The sequence below is a fragment of the Arvicola amphibius genome, chromosome 8 (assembly GCF_903992535.2).
Source record: "Arvicola amphibius chromosome 8, mArvAmp1.2, whole genome shotgun sequence".
Taxonomy (NCBI): Eukaryota; Metazoa; Chordata; class Mammalia; order Rodentia; family Cricetidae; genus Arvicola; species Arvicola amphibius.
Genome location: NC_052054.1, coordinates 86,935,370 through 86,944,165, shown reverse-complemented (window position 1 = coordinate 86,944,165; position 8,796 = coordinate 86,935,370). Strand labels below are relative to the sequence as shown.

The following is an 8,796-nucleotide window of genomic DNA, read 5'->3' as shown; positions in this document are numbered from 1 at the left end:
AGTCTAGAGTTTTGGAAGTTGTTTATAATATACTTCCTGTTTACTTAGGTAATATTATTTCCTTCTGGAATCTTTGATAAAGTTGAAGAATTTATAGTTATAGTTAAAGTTTTCCTTAGTAATGATGAAATATAAAGTAGATATAAATATTGTAACTGTAATTCTTGCTTGATACTTGTTTTGTTATATGTAATTTTACTATGTTAAAGTTAAAACTTTTTATTTAAACAGAAATAGGGAGGTGATGTGAGATTCCCCTCTGTATCCTGTGAATACTATTAGTTAATAAAGAAACTGTTGTAAGCCTGTGATAGGGCAGAATAGAGCTTGGTAGGGAAAACTAAACTGAATGCTGGGAGAAAGGAGGCAGAGTCAGGGAGAAGCAATGTAGCCCCACCGGAGCCAGACCTAAATTTATCTGGTAAGCCCCAACCATGTGGCAATAAACAGATTATTAGAAATGAGTTAAATTAAGATGAATTGAGTTCACCAGAAATACGCTTAAACTACTGACCAAACAGTATTGCAAATACTGTGGTTCCTGGGTGATTATTTTGGGGCTGAGCAACTGGGAACAAACAAGTGACTTCATACAACAAGAAATAATATGCAGGTGTCAGAGATTGCTTGCTCATTCTGAAGCTTCTCATTGGCCAGGTATGGACAGGAAAAGTGAGTGAAGCACCTGCTTCTACAGCGTTGTTGTGGAGCATGTCAGACATGTGCATAAATTGAAGTGGATGGGTAGAACATGGCCATGTTCTTGTCTTTGGATCAATGTTAAGAATTTGGTTTGATTTTTCCAAATTCCAAAGAGCTGTTATGATGCACAGTGGCCCCATGAGAATCCTGAAAACTAAGAGCTAAAGTGATTTATCATATTTACTAGAATACAAAGTCTTTCTTAATTCTTAAGATAGTGTTTTGTGTTCATACATATCTTTGTTCTGAATCTTGTCCTAGTGAGGAATCAGTAGCTCCAAGTGATGGGATCTTTCCAAACTGCAGTGGATTAAACTGCCCTCCTTTTCTAGAGAATCTGCTTAGTTGTGTGACTCTGCAGTAAGCCTGTCCCTTGATAGTATTGACAGCGGTAGGTGTTCACAGACCCTGGTCACCCTGTGTAGGAAAAGTGTTTTATCCCCAATGATGTCATGGTATCCTCTCAGTGCTTCAAAGGTTCTGGACAATATCTCCACAGAGAGCAAAAGTAAGTTAAAGGACTTGAAAGATGGTACCCTGCATGGGTGGAAAATGGCACTCACTGAAGTCATATGCCTGCTAAATTCTAAGTGCCAGAGGTGGGCTTAAGCCTCAGGAGATTTTGGCCAAGAATATTTTTAAGGCCTTCAAAAAGTTGAAGACTGTTTGGATCCTGTTGTTATGTATGAGCCAAATGTAGATAATTGTCCCTCTAATTTAGTTGTAAGATATCAAGATGTCAGACTTGCACCAAACTGGAATTTCCATTTTTGCAAGCAGGCTGACTTTCATAGACAAGCCAGATTCTTCCATCATTCTGGGGAGGAATGTTTAGAAACTGTCCTATTATGTTATGTGATATCTCTCCAATACTATTAAGATACAAGCAAGGTATAGAAAACAGTACAATGGAGGCACAGCTGTTACATTTCTTAGCAACAACTCTCCATTTTGATTTGGAAACACATGCATAGAAGTGAATTTTTATGTTGTACTGTGATGCACAACAAAATTTCCTGTGACTCAGAGGGTCACAGGTCCCAGTGTGAAGACAACTGCTATTGTTTTACTGTAGGGAAGGGATGGGCCTCTGCATTTCCCTTCTAAATCTTTGTGCTTATACACAAGATTAGTGTAGCTGCAGGTACAGATGCAACTGCTACAGTCTGCCTCCTTGCTCGACATCCTTTTCCTTTGGCTTTTGGTGGTGATGGAAAAAGTTGTAATAGTTTTGGATGCTGAGACTCAGTGGATGATCTTGTGGTGAGATGACTGCCTGATACTCAGAAATGGATCATGCCCAAAGAAGTCCATCTAATGTTTGGGGACTGTCATGGAAGCAGGAATACAATGGAATGTGAGAGTTAATGCAGTCATGTAGAGTAGTATAGCATGCCTCCCCATAATAAAATGACTATCCCATATTGATATTTTAGAAGAAATTATCTGGAACATGATCTTTCTAGATGCTAGAGATTTTAAGAAATGTAGAGTTAGCTGAGAGTAGGGACTTCCAAATATTTCTTCCATAAGAGCCACTGAAAAGCTGTTGGATGTAATGTGAAGTATTGTACCCTCTGTGTATTTCAATATATGGTGTCTTTAAACACCAAAACCAGGTCTACCACTCATACCAAAGCAGTTGAACACATTATTGCTCCACACATCAGTGTAGATTGCAGCTTCAGAAATATCTGTGTTAAGGCCTACACTTTGTGTATAATAACAGAGCAATGGATAAGAAATATGTATGTCTGCATATATAACATATTAAAGCCATTTCAGCTAAAATGATGAATGCGGTCAAGGTGATTGCAGGAGAATTCTTGTAACTGGAGATAATCATATTATACCAAATGTATCCAGTTCCAGACAATATATTCCTATACTGTCTCACTATATGGATCCTGGTTGACATGTATCTACATATATACATTCAAGGAATTGTATGCAATTCTGTAGAAGAACATTGCTTTAGATTTTGGTGAGAGGTAGGTAAGAAATAGCTATTTCAGATTTCCTGGGTTGAGTATGCAACATAAAGTAAAAAAACCCTGTTCATTGAATAGTAAATAAGAATTAAAGTCAATGAGAAGAATTCAATACAATTATAGTATTTTTAAATTGCTTCAATATCTAAAGTATTTCCTGAGTTTTGTTCCATAAGAATTATTCTACAAGACACTTAATTTAAAATCATAGAGATTAAAATAATAATAATAATATCAAAGTTAGAAGATATCCATCTAAATGCCTTTCCATCACTCCTAAGGTGTGAAGTGAAGCACAGTAGACTCATGGATATGCCCAGTTCTGTAGCTAAACCACCGCACAGAGTGTTTTTTTTGTTTGTTTGTTTTTGATTTTTTTTTTTTTTTGGTTTTTCGAGACAGGGTTTCTCTGAAGCTTTTAGAGCCTGTCCTGGAGCTAGCTCTTGTAGACCAGGCTGGTCTCAAACTCACAGAGATCTGCCTGTCTCTGCTTCCCGAGTGCTGGGATTAAAGGCGTGCGCCACCACCACCTGGCTTGCACAGAGTGTTAAAACCAAAGACTTCCCTAAAATGTTGCTTTCCAACATTCTCTTGTAGCCAAATGTGTCCCTGTGAGGATCATTGGATACAGCTGGTAGGATCTTTTCATGCTGCCCTTGTTAAGATTATCTACATTGGTGATTCTAGACAGCAAATAGGTCTTGTTAAGATGGGCAGTACTGTGTCTACACAGTAGTTGGGGATTAGATGTTGTGAAAATAGATACGCCATGAAAATCTAGGGACAGGTTGAATATATTCCCTGAGTAAAATTCAGATGCTATACTCTTGTTGAAGCATATCTTTAGTCCCAGCCCACTTTAGGCAGGAACACAGGCAGAGACAGAGGAAGTGGCAGAGGAAGAGGCTTACAAATCACTGTGATTTCAAGGCCAGCCTGGTCTACAAAGTTAGTTCCAGGATATGTAGGTCTTTGGAGAGAGACCCTGTCTCAAGAAACTAAAAGAAAGTTGATAAATAAATGAATTCTATTTCTTATGTGTCACCCTGTAAATCGTCAATGCCACATCCCACAGAGGTCAAAGTTCCATAAACTCAGCATAGCACAAAGAGTTGGAGGTTTAGGAGAGGTCGGTTTTCTTCTCACCTTTCTTTCACAAGGGATGAAAGCCCTTCTCAGACTCCAGCCTAGAGTAGGTTCAGGATTTCTGAAAACTCCCCTGCCAGGTGAATTCCTGTTCCTTTTGGTCCTTTGGATGTTGGGCTTCTTTTCTGACTTGACCCTTCCTAGAATACCTCAGTTCATCTGTTTTCTTGGAGTTCTTTTCTCTGGTCCTCTTGGTTTTGTCTTGCCTATGAGCCTTAGCCATGCTGGCCCTGCTGTGTATGGCTTTCTGAGCTTTGCCTTCCGTGTGCTTGTCCATATTGTCAGCAGAGAACTCAGCCTCTTTTTCCTCTACCATGTCCTGTCAGTAGATTCTGGTCTGAGGAGCTCCATGAAGCAGGTCAGGGTCTTTCTTTTCTAGTTCTTCATCCTCCCCTGGCCATACGATCTGCTGGTGACACTTTATCTTTATAGGACATGATGTCTCCTGATGACTATTGAGTCTTTGGGTTGGGTTTCTGTGGGTTGCAGAATTGGTTTAAAGCAGTGAGGGAGCTGAAGCTGGGGAAGTTTAATATCTGCCCCCACTGTAGTCATGTCAGCAAAGTCCAAGCTGAAGCCCATCACACTCTGCTCGCTCCAAGCTCATCCTGATCAAAGGTGCTGCTAGGTGAACTGGCATTGTCAGAAGCAAGCTTCTGCCTTGGGGTCCCAGTGTTAGTAACGTGGAGGGTCTGCTGTGTGTCAGGGTGTTCTCAAAGGAGCAGTGGGTGGGCTGTGTTTGCTCTGTGTCCTCAAGGGATCCAGAGCCATTGATAGATTGGCATTGATAGATCTCATCCAAATTGTTTTTCTCTGTTTTTTCTTCTTCTGTGATGGTAGCTGTTAGTAAGGCCAAGAATTCTGAAGGACTGTGGATGGGGTCAGTCAATAACCTGACCCTTTTGGACATCTGGGAATCCAGGGTGGAGTAGTAGCGATATTTTGGACTGAAGCAGATGGAGTATCTGGCATGAAGTGTCAGTCCCTGGATCATCTCCTTTTCCACTTCTGAAAAAGAGTCAAGGAAGAAGTTAGTGACTGGTAAGTAAGATGCTCTCTTTCTTCTCAGTTCACCTCTTCACTTAGGCCCCTACAGTGATAGGGAAGGCATTTCTATGATCTCTGCTTGAGCATCAGTGTTTCAGAAAGATGAATCTGTCTTGAGATCCAGTTGTAAATACATGCAGTTAAGCTTCTGGGGTTTTTTGGTAGGTACCAAAATGTACTATTGCTTACATATTTCCTCTTCATCTAATCATGGTCAGAAAATGGTGATCCACATGTATAGAAAGGAACTTGATTCCACCTGGGGTTTTGGGGGCATTCCTTTAGTTCCAGCACACTCGAGGCAGGGACAGAGGCAAAAACAATAGATGAGGCAGAGACAGTGTCAGGCAGTTCTTCATGGTTTCAAGGCTAGCCGGAATAACATAGTTACTTCCAGAGCAGTCAGGGCTAGAGAGATAATGTCTTGGGAAACTAAAATTAACTCATAAATGAATGAGTTCTATTTTTTATTCATCACCCTGTAAAATGTTAAAGCCACATGCCTCAGAGGACAAAGTATAACAAACTCTGAACTGTCAGAGCACAGAATAGCCAAAAAATTGAAGATTAAGGGATAGGCCAGCATTGAGAAAAACACCAGGCACTTGAGAAATCCTGGCAGCAATTGACCAATGGTTGCTCCAGGAAGTAGAGGACTCATTGCCAGCAGGAGATGCAATTATTAGAAGGGATGTCCTACAGAACCACATGAAACCTTTGCTATTGATACCTCAGTTTAGAGGATTAATATCTAGGTTATTTAGAATTAAATATATAAGTCATAAGAAAGAAGTCCACACAGGTATCAAAGGGCAAAGAAACAGATAGTTGTCACAGATTTTAACAAAAAAAGAGCGAGCAATAAAAATGTTCAGAAGGAATCAGGGAAAGGCATAGTGAAACCTCCAGTAGATACCATCCAAGGCAGACTAGAAAAGAAATGACAAACACCATAGATAGAGTTCTCAGAAAGGTATGCCGGTGGGCATAGGAAGTTTTCCAACCTGGTTGGGTGTCAGTGTACAGGGACCTCTAACAGTCAAAAACCTGGCCCACCTCATGGTTCATGTAAACCTTCTCAGAGAACTGAATATATTAGAGAGATACTTGCCCATCAGTGTTGATTGCAGCACTGTCTACAGTGCATCAGGGAACCTAGCATGGTGTCCAACAGTATCTCCATGGGTGAAGAAAATGTGATATACAGAGAAAGTCAAGTCTTTGCAGCCATAGAGAGGACAAGGTTATGTTGTTTGCATTATGTGTATTCAACTCGGGTTCGATGAGATGGCTCCTTAGACAAGAACCCTTGCTTTTCTCGCAGAGTCCCCAGGTCGAATTCAAAGCACCTCATGATGGATTTCAGTCTCTCTTAATTCCTGACTCCAGAGACCTAATGCTCCCTCTAGGCTCTGTGGGCACTCCACACATTTGTTACACAGGAATCCGTGTGGACAAGACGGACACACACAAGAGAAATTAAAATGTCAAATGAATAATTTAAAAATGGGTATCATGAGATAAACCTATTAATCCAATAAAACCCATCTCAGAAAGATAGGCTTGTTGAATTTCTTTCTATGTGGGTGCTTAATTGTGTATACATGGATTCCTGTCTTTCATTTGATGAAAATGCAGGAGGATCTCTATCCCAGACTACTTATGATTAAAGGGCTTGTTTATGATATTCAAAATGGGAGGAAGTATAGTAACAGCAGGAGTGTGTTCACTTATCATTATAAACATACCATATTCAATAACTAGTATCCTTACAATAAAAGTCAAGGAGATTAATTTTGTTACTGCTAGAGCTTTTAGCTAACTGCTTTAACATTAATTAAATAGTACCAGAGATTTATAGCATAGGATGTATTTATTTAGCACATATTATTACTTTGGCAACCCAAATTAAGAATAGTGAAGTTATGAGGAAAACATCAAAGCCCACTTAATATACTCATGGTTGAAAAACTGACTTAAGTTTCTCCAGTCATTTTTTTGTGTCTTCAAATAGTTACAAGTGTAGAGGATATAGGGCCCTGTTCTTGGAAAAAAATAAGATTCCCTGTGGATTAAAGTTTGAGATGATGCTCTGTAGGGTCCAAGCCTAGAAGCAACCAGCTGAGGCCCAGTGTAAGATTGGATGGGGTTGGTTATGTTAGGTCGTGTGGCATTAGGCAGAGCTGGCTTATCAGAGGCCATCAATGGTGTACTAGCAGGAGCTGGTTGGGATGGCTTGTATGTGGTAGGCTGGGCTGAGTGGGAATGAGGCCTTACTGGGTAAGCTGCAGTGAGCTTGTGTTAAGGCAGGGAGAGAAACTTTCTAGAAAAAGGTTTGGTTTGAGGCTTGTCCAGGGCTGGGGAAGGCAGAGGTATTAACTTCACTTTCCCAGAAGCATTAGCTCATACTGGGACGGAGCAATGCTCTCTAGTCTCTGAGCATTGCCCTAAGTTTTCCCAGGTCTTTGGCCATTATGTGGCACACCTGGTGGTGATGTGGTGGTTGGGCCTGTCCTGGGATCTTTGTTGCTGCTGAAGTTTAGCAAAGCCTGCGAGGAGGAGATGCCAGTTTTCTTCTCATTCTTCTTCCCTAGAGGGTGAAAGACCTGCACGTACTCCAGCATGTGCATGCCCAGGTGAGTTGGAGGCTTCTTTAAGGTGTCACTGCTGATGTCAGGTGGATTTCTCATCATCTTGGTCTTGTGGCTGGTTGGCTTGTCTTGTGCCTTGACTCTGTTACTTGATGGCTTTAGCATCTGTGTTTTCTTGGAGTTGTTTTCTCTGTTCCTCTTGGTCTTGTTTCTGTACCCTAGCTACACTGGGGCCTTTAGGTACACATTTCTTAATTTTGCCCTCTACATTGTCAATAGCCTCTTCGCTGCCCCCAGTATCTTCTTCCTCCAGCAGGTCCTGGTGCTGGTTTCTCACCTGAGGAGCTCCATGAAGCAGATCAGAGGCTTTCTGGTCTTTCTTGCTCCCTGGTTCAGATAATCCAATGATGATACTGTAATGTTTCTGGGGCTGATCCCTCAAGATGTCTGTGGAGTCTTTGGGTTGGTTTGCTGTGGGATCTTACATTTGGTCTAGGTCAGTGATGGAGTTTAAGATTTGGGGAAAGTGAATATCTGCCACCAGAGTAGTCATGTCTGCAAAGTTAATGCTTGATACCATGACACTCTGCAGAGCCTCAGGCTCTTCCAGACCAAGGCTACTGCTTCCCACGGTGGCATTATCAGAAAGTACCTTTTGCCTTAAGCTCCCAGCATCAGTGTAGTTCAAGGGCTGCTGCTTGTCAGGATGTGCGAAAGGGAGAAGTAATGCATATTGGTTGTGCTTTGTGCCCTCATAGGTGCATAGAGGCTTTCATTGCTCAGCAGTCAACTCATATACATTGTTATTCTGTGTTTGTTCTAGGCTTGGAGCTGGAGGCAAGGCCAGAGATTTAGAAGGACTATGCATGAGGGCAATTAATGGCATTTCCCCATCCACAGGTGATGTCTTCATCTGGGCATCCTGGGTGCAGGCATTGCCAAGGTCTAGACTTTGCAGCAGACAGAGAGTCTGGCCTGAAGGTGTCAATCCCAGGGTCGTCTCCCTCTCCACCATTGAGAAAGAGGAAGCTTGAAGTCAGTGCCAGGAAAGTAAGATGCTCCCCCCTTTTCAGTGTACCTCAGCACAGAATCTCCTGCAGCAGTGTTGCAGGAATTCCTGTGAGTTCTGCTTGAGTTGCAGGAATAGCAATCCTGTTTAGAGACACATAGGAACTACTCAGTTTTTACTAATGACCATGTGATGTAATGTTTTCTCTGATGTTTGTATGGTTTGCATATGCTTAGTGATTATGGGGAGTTGACGGAATTTCTTTTTTTTTCCTCCCTTATTTTCCCCTTTGTCTTTGAAACAATGCCTC

General features: G+C 41.4%; 1 pseudogene; it reads right to left on the bottom strand.

Moving 5' to 3' along the window:
* Positions 1–4,395: 4,395 nt before the first annotated feature.
* Positions 4,396–8,492, bottom strand: LOC119821904 (annotated as a pseudogene).
* Between the last annotated feature and the right edge of the window lie 304 nt (positions 8,493–8,796).